This window comes from Mastomys coucha, unplaced genomic scaffold, assembly GCF_008632895.1.
Source record: "Mastomys coucha isolate ucsf_1 unplaced genomic scaffold, UCSF_Mcou_1 pScaffold13, whole genome shotgun sequence".
Classification (NCBI taxonomy): domain Eukaryota; kingdom Metazoa; phylum Chordata; class Mammalia; order Rodentia; family Muridae; genus Mastomys; species Mastomys coucha.
This window is the reverse complement of record NW_022196895.1, coordinates 73,911,792-73,925,942: the sequence shown is the minus strand read 5'-3', so window position 1 is coordinate 73,925,942 and position 14,151 is coordinate 73,911,792. Positions and strand designations below refer to the sequence as shown.

Genomic DNA, 14,151 nt, shown 5'->3' with positions numbered 1-14,151 from the left:
GTCGCTCAGGGCAGACACTGTTCTTTTTCTTGTTCACCTTTCATTCCTCACACCAGCCTGCTGATGCTGCGTAGTAGCTCTGCATCATTATCGGCTGACACATATCTCCACCCCCTTGCCTTCGACAGCATCCGTTTACCATCCTGGATAGAATTTGAATTCTGTTTTATGCATAACAAATACATTTACGCACGCACAAGACTTTCCAACAGCCCAGCCCCATGGAATCTCACCTCCAGAACTTACTGTCCTGGCCCTCCTTCTAACACATATGTGTGGTGTTCAGGGAACAACCTGCAGAAAAGTCCATACCAACCAGCCTCAAACTCGTCATCAACTTATGTGCGATAACTGTGGGCCCCGTACGGCCCTCCATAATCACCCTGTCCTTACAGATCCCTGCTGCAGGGCGTAGCTCAGGGGTCATGAGGTGCCAAAGCTTTTAAATTCAGACTCCATTTTAGAGACCCTGACTTAAGTTTGAACTCAGGTAGACTAACAGGCTGGTATCTAACACTAGTTTCCAGGTTGCCCCCCCCAACAAAACCTGAGCCTAGCTCCAGTCTCTAGGCTAATCCCCAAACAAAAGCAGAGTTTCCAGGTTCCACCTCCAACAAGACCAAGTCTCCAGGTTATTCCCCCAACAAACCTGCACCCCCAGGTTTCAAACCCACCCCCTGCCTAATGACCACCAATGCAGAGGGGAGCAGAAGTTAAGTTTGAGATGACTCCCAGCACCAGCCAATTATGTTAAAGGCCAGGAGAGCTTTCCAATTCGATACTTGCATACGTACTCCCTGTTCACTGCTTACTATAAAGCCTGGCCCTGATAGACATTCGGGGCTCCCTCATCACCAAAATCATCCTGTGTGACAGTAGTGGGTTGGGGGGAGGAAAGCTAGCTCAAATAGAATAAAGACCCTGCTGTGAGTTGCATCAGATCGGCTCCTGTGTGTGTGTTTTCGGGGATTACTAACATTCCCCTGGCACAGCAGTAAGGCACTACCAGATCCCCCATGCCTTGGACCCCTGAGTCCTAAGATCATGTCAGGTAGACGGGTAGATGGTCAGGACCCACTGAAGTCCAATGTGGGTTGGGATTGGTTTGGATCTGCATACCTAATGGGATGACTAGTGTACTGGCTGGTTTTGTGTGTCAACTTGACACAGGCTGGAGTTATCACAGAGAAGGGAGTTTCAGTTTGGGAAGTGCCTCCATGAGATCCAGCTGTGGGGCATTTTCTCAATTGCCCCTTGTGGGTGGTGCCATCCCTGGGCTGGAGGTCTTGGGTTCTATGAGAGAGCAGGCTGAGCAAGCCAGGAGAAGCAAGCCAGTAAGAAACATCTCTCCATGGCCTCTGCATCAGCTCCTGCTTCCTGACCTGCTTGAGTTCCAGTCCTGACTTCCTTTGGTGATGAACAGCCATGTGGAAGTAAGCCAAATAAACCCTTTCCTCCCCAACTTGCTTCTTGGTCATGTTTGTGCAGGAATAGAAACCCTGACTAATACAACTAGGTTCCTCCCAGGATTTGACGTGTGTGTGGTGGCAGAGGTGAGAATGGCCCTCTCACTTACATTCTCAGTCACAGATGCTGTGACTCCAGAGTCACACTTTGAGAAACTCTCATGTACGCTTACAAATGAGATCCCGCCTCCCATAAGCCCTTTCCCTTTCTGTCACACGTCGTGACGCATTAGCTGTATGTGGTTGTATCTGTAGGGATTTTCTGTGGAGCTCCTTCAAAGTACACACCCCTGTGCCTCAGTCCCCAAAGATGTGGATCCAGATGGAGCCAAGAGTCTGAACCTTCCCATAAACTCTTGAATGGCATGGATCAAGGCGCTGAATAGAGGTCCAGTCCTTGAGATCACGGCGTAGGTTCATCAGGTAGATGAGCATCATTCCATTCCAATGCAAGGCCTCGTCCTGGACCGAGCAGGTCAGTGGGAGGCATGAACACGGCATGTTTCCTGTGCTCCCAAGGTGTCTTCCAGGATGCAGCCAGGCTTACAAGCAACTGTGGCTTCTGTTTCCTGGGCCCTAATCTGCTTCTAAAAGAGTCATTCCTGGAGAAGGTTTAGCCCTCGGTTCCCATCCTCATGGGGCATAATGAGGAACAGCAGGTACCACCAGGCAGGAGGAAGTGAGAAACTTTGAAACTTAGTGAATGGTTGGGGGCTAGCTCTGCACTCTAACAGGAACAAAACAAAATAAAAAAAGAGAAAGAAATGAAACCACTAACCAGAAACATCCGGCTCAAAAAAAAAACCAAATAAAGAAGCAAAGTTTAGCATGGGCCTCAGAAGCCTGCTGAGTGCCCAGCGAGCCTAAAGGAAAAGTACACCCGTGGGGTAGTCAGAAGCCCCTCGTGCCACACTGCAGGGCACAGTGGGAGCCAGAGGAGGGCACGACAGCCACTGAGATACAGCAGGGGCACCTGTGAGCAGGTAGGAACGGTGGGTTGTCCTAAGGGTGTGGCTAGAAGATGGGAGGGTTGTGGAGGTGTTGAAGGCAGCTGCTCTAGAAACAGAGCCTGCCCCACAGAGACAGGCATGGAGGAAGTCTCAAGTGGTAAAGATAAGAAGGAAAAAAAGACAGAGACAGGCAGGACACAGGAGACGGGAAGAAGAGTGAAGATCTCTGGGCTTGCAGTACCAGAACAGAATAAAGTGGGGGAGGGAGTGGATGGTTCTGATGTAACAATGCAGGGGGTTCCAGTCCCCCTGAGAGCTGCCTGGCTCACAGACTGCTGCAGAGATGAGGGTGGCTCTCAATCCCCGAGAGGGTCTGTCCGAATCATGAGTGCTACAGAGCCAGTCCTTTGTGCACAGACTGTCCTGAGTAGGTGCAGAGAGGAGGAGCAGCAAGGGGCAAGGATGTGGGCAGCCCTTGTGGGGAGCGTGTAATAATCCTGGAGTTCAGGGCCTAGCCTGGCCCCATCCGAGCAAGGATGCGGGCAGCCCTTGTGGGGAGCGTGTAATAATCCTGGAGTTCAGGGCCTAGCCTGGCCCCATCCGAGCTCTAGGGTATGCCCAGGTGTAAATGGTTTTCAAAGCTCCCAGATCATGTCCCTGTGCAATCAAGTTGCCACATACCTTTATAAGGTGAGAAGGAACCTCTCTGTGTGTTATCAACATTGGGAGGGAGTTATCAAGTGGAAGGAGCCCAGGTAGCTTAATTTTTTTTTATTGAAATTATATTTTTTCATACGATATATTTTGATCACTATTTCCCCTCCTTCATCACCACCCGGATCCTCCCCACCTTAATATAAAAAACAAAAGACCAGTAAGGTTTTTTTTAAATGCCCAAAGCATTATTAGGAAAAAAAATTCCAAAATACCACTGAGTTGTTTTGTGTTTGTGGAGGTGTTGAAGGCAGCTGCTCTAGAAACAGAGCCTGCCCCACAGAGACAGGCATGGAGGACAGACAGGCTACCTACTGCTGGACATGGGGCCTTTTAGTGTGGTTTGTATATCCAGTGAAACTCCCTTGAAGAAACTAATTTTACCTTTGCAAATGGTTGTCAGCTGGAGATAGTCTTGATTAGGGGTGGAAGTTCGCCTCCACTTCTCCTATCAGCACTGGGGCTGAGTCTGGTTTGGATTGGTGCAGGCCTCGTCTGGGCAGCATGGTTCTTGTCAGAGGAAACTTGTTCCTATCTCCGGCGTGAGAGATGAGAGATGGCCTATGGCTACTAAAGTCTAAAATTCTGGATCTGGGCATTTAAGCCAGGCTCCTGAGTCCTCTGACAGACAAGCAGAAAGGCCAGGGTGGGGTGGTGATACCCTGCCTTTCATCTCAGCAACTGGGAGGCAGAGGCAGGAGGATTTCTGTGAGATCAAGCCCATCCTGGTCTACATAGTGAACTCCATTACTACAGAATAAGGCTTTGTCAAGAGAGAGGTTGGGGGGGGAGAAGGGGGGGAGAAGGGAGGGAGGGAGGGAAAGGAAGGAGAGAGGGAGAGAAAGGAAGGAAGAAGAGGGAGAGAAAGGAGGGAGGGAGAGAGGCATCCTAGGCTAGCCCAGCACACCCACCACTCCCCCTGGGCTCGTCAGCTGCCTCTAGGGGCTGCCTCCTCCTCCTTAGGCCTCAGCCCCAAGCTCTGGACAGGGACAGGGTCAGAGGGTCCTTTGTGAGCCAGAGTGGGTTTCACACACACTGATTCTCCGTACTGCCCCCAAGTGCAGCAAGAGAGAGCACTTCTTCACACTCCCAAGGTCCATGTTCTGTGAGGATGCGCTCGCTGGTTTGAATGCTGTTGGATATTTAAAGATTAGGCCATAGGGTGCTGTGTTGGTTGGCTTGCAGAGGGGCAAGCTTTGTCTGTAAGCAGGTGAGAGCTGGTTTTAGAGGGTCCTGCCTTTTAATTAGGGGGCCCTGTTCTATGTAGGAATCCTGCTTTATTATCGTTTTTTTAGAGGCTAAATGTTAAGCAGTGTGGGGTGCTGTGTGGTAGCGGTTTCTGTTGTTCATTTTTCAGTCAGCAAAGACATGGGTTTCATTGTGACATCTTCATACAAAGGTTATATTTTTATATTACCGCTATGTTTTGTTCTTATCTGACTTCTTACTGCCTTCCTCTATCCATCTCCCCCTTCTCTTTCCCCCAACCAATAAGCCCTCTCTTCCCTTTTTAAAAGCATTTCAGGATTTGTTTTGGCATACGTGTATGCATGCATGCCTCTGTGAGGGTATAGGCACCTGACGGCAGGTGGCCGGAACAGGACCCTTGGATTGCTTGGAACTGGAGCTACAGGTGCCTGTGAGCTACCTGACATGGCTGCTGGACCAAACAAGTCCTCGAGAAGAGCAGCAAGCACTCTTATCCACATGGCAAACTCCGAGCCTCAACAGTTCCCCCTTCTGCTTCCACATATAAACACTAGTGTTCCCTCTTCCTCCCGCCCCTTTACACCTCTTCCAAAACATGTGCACACGCTCGCGTGCGTGCGCGCGCGCACACACACACACATACACACACACATACGCACACATACGCACACATACACACGCACTCACAAGTCTATCTACAATCCACATATGAGGGGCAATGTGGTATTTTTCCAAGTGTGGTTTATTTCATTCATTTAGCATAATCACCTCCAGTTGTATCAACTCCCCTGTACCTGCCATAATTTCAATGAATTAATTTGATTTGGTTTTTTAAAATGCAGTCCAGGGCTGGTGAGATGGCTCAGCAGGTTAGAGCACTGACTGCTGCTCTTCCAAAGGTCGTGAGTTCAAATCCCAGAACCACATGGTGGCTCACAACTACCCATAATGAAATCTGATGCCCTCTTCTGGTGATCTGAAGACAGCTACAGTGTGCTCATTTATAATAATAAAAAAATCCTTTTAAAAAATGCAGTCCAAACCCACCTGAATTATAATCACTTTAATATGCTCAAAAATACTAATTCCTGTAGCCCCTTCAGACCAAGCAACCATGAACTCTGGGGCCAGAACCACCCTAAACTGCACCCTAAAGTCCCCAATGAGCGTCGTGTGTATCGAAGTTCAAGAATTGTGTTTATCTTACCTAACCTACATCTGCACTGCCCATTTCTCCATGTTGGGAGGGAAACTTCTACATCCTAAAAGCCACATACACTCACTGGGCTCGGGCGTGCAGCTTACACTAGAGGGCGCCAAAGTACCTCCAAAAGCCATTTAGAGGTAGGTCGCTCCATATTCCTGGAGCGCTTGTCTGTCCCCACTTCACTGGTACAGTGATTCTCAAAGGGATACTGAGATACATGCAAGTAAGTGCGCAGCTGCTAAAAAACACACTTGGTATCCCTGGGGCTGAGGAATCCACCCCCTTTAAGCGGGTATTTCTCCTCCCAGAAGGAATGCACAGACCACCCCTTTAAGCAGATATTTCTCCTCCTGAAAGGAATGCTCATACCCACTTTATTTTCACAGGGAAATGAGGTGAGGCCCCTTGAGGAGCTCCCAGCCAGTCTCCTAACACGAGGCAGCGGTTTGCACTGCAAAGATCCCTGAAACCTTGAGTCAAAAGCCATGTTTAACATGTTTATTATCAATTGGTTCTATGACAACAGTTATAATAGGGAGTGGGGTGATGGTGAAGGAGGTGGTGGTGGCAAGGTGGGGGCAGAACTGTAAATGGTGGAAAACGTATTGGTGTGGGCCCAGGGCCCACCTGACTGAGGATGAAACCCTTGAACTTCACAGGTAAATTGTTCACACACACACACACACACACACACACACACACACACGCAGTCACAGTTCTCCATCATGAAAATACCCCTGCACCTTGGTTTCAATACACCTTAATTTTCTTTTTCTATTCTTTCCATCTCTTTCTTCTACTTTCCACTGTAAATGCTTCTCCATCCATGTTCAACGCCCAGTTCACAGCTTCTAGCATCTTCTATGAGGACTTCTCTGGTCCTCAGAGCAAAACTGAACACATGTTCTTCAGCACATGCTGTGTACACCTCATCTTTAATGTTCTCCTGATTCGGCTTTTAAGCGGTTGATGGCCTTGCTCAACAGAGATGGCCTTGCAATCTACCTCTCCAAAGGTCATTTTAGAAACCTAGCAGATGCCTCACTCCAATCCATCAGTCTCGCAAGTCATGCCATGCCAATCAATCATACAGTCTCACATATCATGTATGTCAATACATCACACAGTCTCACATGTCATGTCATGCCAATCAGTCACACACTCACATGTCAATTCATTATACAGTCTCACATGCCTACCTTGAAACAGAGCAAGAAGCAAGCTGTGTTCTGGACTCAGACAGCCTATAACAAGAGCTTCTGTTTTTATTTTGTTTTTTACATTTTATTAAAGTATGATATGTATCCAGAAAAGTGAATCAACGTAAGTGGAGCATTTTTGGCAATAAATTCCCATAAATGAGTGTACCCGTGTGACCACCGCCAACGCTGAGAAACAGACTATAACCAGGCAGATGTCCTGCAACATCTGTACTTACAACTGTGTTTCTAATTTAAACTTATGATGTGAAAAATGAGCTATGAAATTTCAAATATGTGTGTAGACATATCAGATGGCAGAAGGGAAAATGCTCTAGCTACCTGTCTTAGTCAGGGTTTCTATTCCTGCACAACATCATGATCAAGAAGCAAGTTGGGGAGGAAAGGGTTTATTTGGCTTACTTCCACATGGCTGTTCATCACCAGAGGAAGTCAGGACTGGAACTCAAGCAGGTCAAGGAAGCAGGAGCTGACACAGAGGCCATGGAGGGATGTTCCTTACTGGCCTGCTTCTCCTGGCTTGCTCACCTGCTCTCTTATATAATCCAAGACTTCCAGCCCAGGAATGGCACCACCCACAAGGGGCAATTGAGAAAATGCCCCACAGCTGGATCTCATGGAGGCACTTCCCCAACTGAAGCTCCCTTCTCTGTGATAACTCCAGCCTGTGTCAAGTTGGCACACAAAACCAGCCAGTACACTACCTGAGGGAAATGGCTGACAGTGCTTGGAGAAGACTGTGTTGATGTGAACATCCCAGCAGGGGCTCACGGGAATGAGACCTAAACCAACTGCAAATGGTTGTCTACTTGCCAGTTCTTGCTGGTCTCTGGGCTAGGGACCCCACAGGTGCTGTCTCTCTGGTGCCATTGAGGTGTTCATCCCATCTGTCTTAGTCAGGGTTTCTATCCCTGCACAAACATCATGACCAAGAAGCAAGTTGGGGAGGAAAGGGTTTATCCAGATTACACTTCCACATTGCTGTTCATCACCAAAGGAAGTCAGAACAGGAACTCACACAGGGCAGGAACTTAGAGGCAGGAGCTGATGCAGAGGCCATGGGGCTTGGGGGCTAGGGGTGATGCTTACTGGCTTGATTCCCCTGGCTTGCTCAGCCTGCTTTCTTAGAACCCAGGACTACCAGCCCAAGGGATGGCACCACCCACAATGGGCCCTCCCACTCTTGATTGCTAATTGAGAAAATGCCTTACAGCTGAATCTCATGAAGGCATTTCCTCAAGAGAGGCTCCTTTCTCTGTGAAGCCAACTTGTTTCAAGTTGACACAAAACCAGCTAGCACACCATTTAAAGCCAAAAAAGCTAAGGTGACATAGAATTACCCTAATTCTCATGTTGTCATGCTAAGAAGTCCCAGTGCCAGGACTTCAGTCGTCTAGCATCTTCCTAGAAGGGGCAGCACAGGTTCAGGCAGGGAAGGGGACAGTTGTCCTGGAGCACTCCCCTCCAGGGACCATGACACTTCCATGTAAAGTCTCACTGAGAAGTCATGAGAGTTAGGGATAGTAGAGTAGGGTAGAGACTAGGTCCTGAACACAAGCCAAGACTAGGGAGCTTTTCATCTACAGCAAGTTACTTGCTGTAGTCAACACCTAAGTCAACCAACGTTGGTTGATCCCAAAGAACCAGAACATGGACATTCCGCCACACTACCTTGAGACCTGGAGAGGCTGCTCACCCCATGACGGCCAAAAAGCAGAGACAGGAGGAAGAGAAGTGGCGGGTTCCCAACAGCCTCTTTCAGAGCAGGCCCACTTGCTGAGGGTTTCACACATCATGGCTCCATCACCAAGCCTCTGGGCCTTTGGGGCACGTTCTGAGGGCAAACCACAGCCGTGGGCTTCCTCCATTCCAGTCGCCCAATCAGCTTCTTTGCCTTTCTTACCTTTCCATGCATGAGGGCGGGCCTTCCGGAGGAGGAATGCAGGGAAGAGGAAGGAGAGGCGTTTCCTCTGCGTTTCTGAGATATTTGTCGCTGCGCTGGGCCTTCGTAGGTCTCCCACCTGGTATTTCCCAGTAGAGGAAATGTACGCTTGCTGGTGTTGGCACGATGGCTCAGGCACCAGGACCGCACAGGTGTTTAGAAGGATGCCCTGACCTTCCCGCCTGAGCTGCTTACGAGCAAAGCACAGAGCTTCCCAAAGCTGTAGGACAAACCCGCATTGCTGTCTGAGCATGAATGTCCTCCCAACCTCAAAAGGCTCCGTGCTTCGGGGAGGAGTGCCAGGCAGCCTACTGCCCAACACTCCTTGGGCTGACGACCTTCAAGGCCTTCTAGTGGGGCTGGCCAAGCTGGCCAGGAACCTTGCCTGTTCAGAGCAGTATGGTCAAAGACAGCCGGGATGTGGAAGACTGAGGTGTTTCCTCACCCCATTCCTCAGTAGTCCCGGACAGTTCACACAGGTCAATTGTTCTTGTGTTCTTTCTTTGTTTCCTTCCGTTTGTTGAGACTGGCCTTGAATACTGCATAGAGAATAGGCTGACTTTGAACCTCTGGTCCTCCTGCCTCCACCCCTCAAATCATATAGACATGTATTACCATGCCCAGGTTGTTCCCTCCGCTCTTTAAATGAGATGTTTCTAGCATGCGGGGAGGTCTCTAGATTTCATCCTCGCAGCTCCATGAAAATAAGTTGGGGGTTGGGGGACAGTGTCACCTGAAGAAATATAAGAGCATCTACCCCATCTCCTCAACGAGCTCTGTGGTCAGCAGAGTCCCGTCGATGTAAGTGTCAAGGGGTGCTGAAATGGTCTCTAATGTAATTGGCTTAGCCGCTCCCCCCTCCTCCCATTCTCATCTGCTTCTCGACTGTTCTCATAACACACCCTGCTCCCATCTGCCCTTGTCGTTCTCTGCAAAAGATCTCCAACTTCAGCTGTATGCAGCCCAAAGCCCCGTGTCTCTAACAACACGCTGGGGTTCCACCTGCCTGTCCAGGCATCTCAAATCAGCACCCCGAAATAGACTCCCGGTGGCACTTACTATATACCTCATGTCGTTCCATTTTTTTATATATATATATAAAGCACGATAGACGTAAACTGAATGCACCCATCACGTGTGAACAGCCTAATGAATATCTTTGAACCAGCATGCCCAGGAAAGCGGCATCTACGTAAGAAACAAACATCTCTAGCAGCCATGCGCCCCTTCCAGTGGGATCTGAACCTTGACTCCAGTGAGCTAAAGCCTGGTTTTAACCTTGATATAAGCACAATCCTACAGTCCCCTCTCCCCTCTGCCGCTGGCCGATTTCAGTAAACGCTGTGAGATCCACTCACACCACTAAGTGGAGCTGCAAGCCTTGGCTATCCTGTTGTCAAACTGTCATTTAGCCACTGCATGGTTGAGGAGCATTGGGCTTAACACCCCTGTGGCTCTTATGAGCATGTTTGTACCAGACATTGCTGTGTATAGACCCAGGACGGAGCTGCCTGGCCACAGAGCACACGATGTCCTTTCTAACAGAGGCTGCCAGCCGTTTCCAAAGGCCACCACTTCCTTACCAATATGGGGTGCCATCTTGATTAACCCTTCCGGTACCCCGGGCCTATCGATAGTTCTTTCCCTCCTGAGTTATCTCATGCTTACAGCCCCTTCCTTCCCCCACCCCCACTGTCTTGCCCCAGGGGCTGTGGGCCACTCCCATGTACACACACAGCATCGAACGTCACACAGAACCCCACTGCACCTGGCTCTTTAGATCCAGGCCTGTTTGTTTGTCCTGTCTGACATTCTCAATAAACCTGGTCAGCAATCAAACCCCATCTCTCCTTTCGGGATTCAAGGCTTTAATTTTTCCCAGTGCTTTAACGCCTCCTCTGATAAATCTGGTATGCCATATATTACATCCTCTATATAAGCAGCCCTTCAGAACCGCCTCCCTCCTGGCCCATAGGAGAGTTAAAGGCAGCAGCAGCTCTGAACACTTATCCCAACACTCCTGTTTTCACAGAAGCCCCAAGTTGTAAAGAGGTTTTTAGAAATCCTAATGACTCGGCAAGTACGTGTTCTGTGGCTCTTTAAAAAATAACTCCTACTTCTTCATTATTGGTTACCAGGTTTTGATCTGAAGCCGGCAGAACTTCGAACATTAACTGGGTGGGGAAAGAGCTGGTAACAAAGAGGAATTTCAGGCTCTCACTTTCCAAACTGGTTCTCCATGGGATAAAACTCCTCGGCAGGTACAGCTGCCAAACATCTTCCTCCAGGCGAAAATGTTCAAGGCTTCTAGTCATTGGAGAAAGCCATGGAAATGGGGGCGGGGGAGGAGGGAGGGTGTTGGGGGTTGGGGTGGGGATGGGGTGGGAGTAGATAAACAGCAAACAAGCTTTTGCTACTTCCACTACATTTTCTGAAGGCAATTCAAACTGTCCTACAGTTTGTGCTTGCTCGTAATTTATTATAGTTATTGCATGAGCAAATATACTGTATTAACGCTCGGGACACCTAGGCATTAATATTACCAATATTTTGGAATTTAGGAGGGTTTTGCTACTTTGAATGTCCATCAAGGTAGATACTTAGGTCCTTCCTGTTATGATGTAGTGGGAGTGGGGGACTCTGTGCCTGGTTGTGATGTTGTCTCACCTGGCTGGCAGATAGATGCCTTCTGTAAACACAGAACACTTCTGTGGACACAGCAGGGACAAGATTTGTGGGCCATGACTCACCTGGCACACCCTGCAGATTGGTCCCAGGCTGCCAGTGGCCCCAAGTTACCCTGCCTCTCCAGGCCTATCATCAGGTCTCCCACCGGAAGGCCCTCCTCTCTACTGCCACCTTCATTCAATGCAGCTCAGAGGTGAAGCCTCCGTCTTCTGTCTCCCTTCACCACTCCAGTTGTTCCTTGTAAGTCACCCTTTAACCCTAAATCATATCTGCCCACAGTCCAGTGCATCATGGGTATTATTTAAAAAAGAACATAGCCCTCTCTGCTTTAAGCCTGGAGAATGGGCTCCCTTTTAGACTTCGGATATTATAAATCCTGACTAGGATCTGTTCTACTCACAGAATGATCACAGATCATACACCCTTGGCTTTGCCACATGTGTAATTGATTCCCCTTCCTGTAGCAGATACAAGACCTGTCTTATACACATCATCTGCTGGAGGCAAGAAGGACAGAGAGGTAGGAGGGAGAGATGACTGAAGGGGGCTGCTGCTGTGTGGTCTGCAGCTGGCAAGAGAGAGAGAGAGGAAAGAGAAGAGAGAGGAGAGGGGGGAGGAGAGAGAGAAGAGAGAGGAGAGAGAGGAGAGAGAGGAGAGAGAAGAGAGAGAGGAGAGAGAGAAGAGAGAAGAGAGAGAGGAGAGAGAAGAGAGAGAGGAGAGAGAGGAGAGAGAAGAGAGAGGGGAGAGAGAAGAGAGAGAGGAGAGAAAAGAGAGAGAAGAGAGAGAAAGAGGGGAGAAAGAGAGAGAGAGGAGAGAGAAAGAGAAGGGGAGAGAAAGGGGGGAGAAAGAGAGAGAGGAGAGGAGAGAAAGAGAGAGAGAGAAAGAGAGAGAGAGAGAGGAAGAGAGAGAGAAAGAGCTGAATCCTGAGCACTAAGCAGTGGCGAGCTGGCCAGTGCCATCTGAAATCCCAAGCCACAGCTAGGCTATGAGGGGAAGAGAGGTAGCCGTGCCCACACTGAGGCCTGCTGTGTTTGATTTGGTCTGTGTTTAGTAGCTGGGATTAAGACTGTCTTATATTTTCACATTGATCAGCACCAAGGAGGCTCTGCAAAGCCAGGTTTCCTTTCTACCTGCAGTCCACAGAATGGCCTAGGTGTTTTAGGGCAGTCCTAGAGGCAAGCCAAAGCTGTAAGCACAGCAGAGACCTGTGAGGCTTGAGTGCTGGCTGCTTCGACCTTAGGCTAGTTGACCCAAGGCAGGGGCAATGGCTCCCTAGAGGACTTGTCTTTGGTATGGTGCTGTAAGCCCTTTCTTGGGCCTGGGATTGGGAGAAGCCCCACCCCATCTCTGCCCCCAGACTTTGCTTCTTCTCAATACTTCACAAAATCCCCACTAGCCCTTCAAATCCCCAGAGTCATTCACCCATACATTCCAGTGGCTCAGCAAATAAGTCTCTGAGAACGTCAGTAGCAGACACTGAACCCAATACCAGGACTAAGCAATGGCTGAGACCAGCCCAGACTCTGCCCTCTGGGAGGCTTGCCGGCCAATAGGCAAGCATAATAAAGTACAATTGTATAACTGTGGATACTGATAAGCACCATGGCAAAGAGGCTGCTGGTGACCTGAGGTTCAGCTCTTCTCAACAGTCTGTCTTAATGGGAGACATTGACCCACCGGTTAGCCCACCCCTGCCCTGGGTCTGAGGGGGCAGCAATTGCGAAGGAAGGTGTTCTTTACAAAGAGGAATGCAGCACATCGGTTACTGTAATGTAGTGCTGCAGGGAATGAGTTCCTTATAAGAAGAGATTTTAGCTAAAGGAATAATATACTGAATAAGGGTCGGTTTAACTGCAAGGACCCAGGATTGAGATGGCAAGAAATAGAAAATATTGGCCAGGCAGTAGAGTCATATGTTGTCCATCACTTAGGAGGCAGAGGCAAGCAGATCTCTGAGTTTGAGTTTGTCTAGGACAGCCAGGGATATTCAGAAAAAGCTTGGCTCAAAACAACAGATAGATAGATAGATAGATAGATAGATAGATAGATAGATAGATAGATAGATAGATAATAGACTGATAGATAGATGGATAGATGATAGATAGATAGATAGATAGATAGATAGATAGATAGATAGATAGATAGATAGATGATAGATAGATGATAGGTGATATATAGATAGATAATAGACAGACAGACAGACAGATAGATAGATAGGACAGACAAATAAAAAGAAAAGACAGTCGAATAGACGCCACAGAAATACTTGGGGGAGATCTGATGGCTTCTGGGAGCCTCTATTACAGTTCCAGGTGTCAGTCCCATTGGGGAGCATGGCACAGAGGCCTCTGAACAGACTGTAGGATCTGGCTTCAGGCTCCAGGGCTGGAGGAAGCCCTGCTCCTGTGCGTGTAAGCAGCCGCTTCCGTGACCTGTGGTAATATCTCTCGGTGATTGATGGCCCTGACGCACACACGAAGCCTAACTAGACAAGGGCGAGCGTGCTGGGGACTTGATGGAGTGTAATGGGATGAGGGGTTGATGGGCTTGGCCTACAGCACTGCCTTTCATAGGTGTGGCCCAACCAAGGACAAGATGTTCCCAGTGCCAGCAAGTATGACTCACTGGGATTCACCAGTGTCTCTAAGCAAGACTGGAATTTGTAAACTGCTACCACTCCAGGAGCCTGAATTCACCACCACCATCTTCCACCACCACCACCACCACCATCACCACCATCACCACCACCACCACC

General features: G+C 49.0%; 1 protein-coding gene and 1 long non-coding RNA gene across 6 annotated transcripts in view; one reads left to right on the top strand and one right to left on the bottom strand.

Moving 5' to 3' along the window:
- LOC116087389 overlaps positions 1-2,681 on the bottom strand; it is a 3,676-nt gene extending 995 nt beyond the window's left edge. The window contains exon 1 of the long non-coding RNA XR_004117415.1: positions 1,755-2,681. This is a non-coding gene — a long non-coding RNA (uncharacterized LOC116087389). The remainder of the gene's footprint in view (positions 1-1,754) is intronic.
- Positions 2,289-14,151, top strand: part of Slc14a1 (solute carrier family 14 member 1 (Kidd blood group)) — a 43,386-nt gene continuing 31,523 nt past the window's right edge. For all 5 annotated transcript variants that reach the window (XM_031366109.1, XM_031366107.1, XM_031366108.1 and 2 more), the window contains exon 1: positions 2,289-2,449. The gene's annotated coding sequence lies outside the window, so the exon portion shown is untranslated. The remainder of the gene's footprint in view (positions 2,450-14,151) is intronic.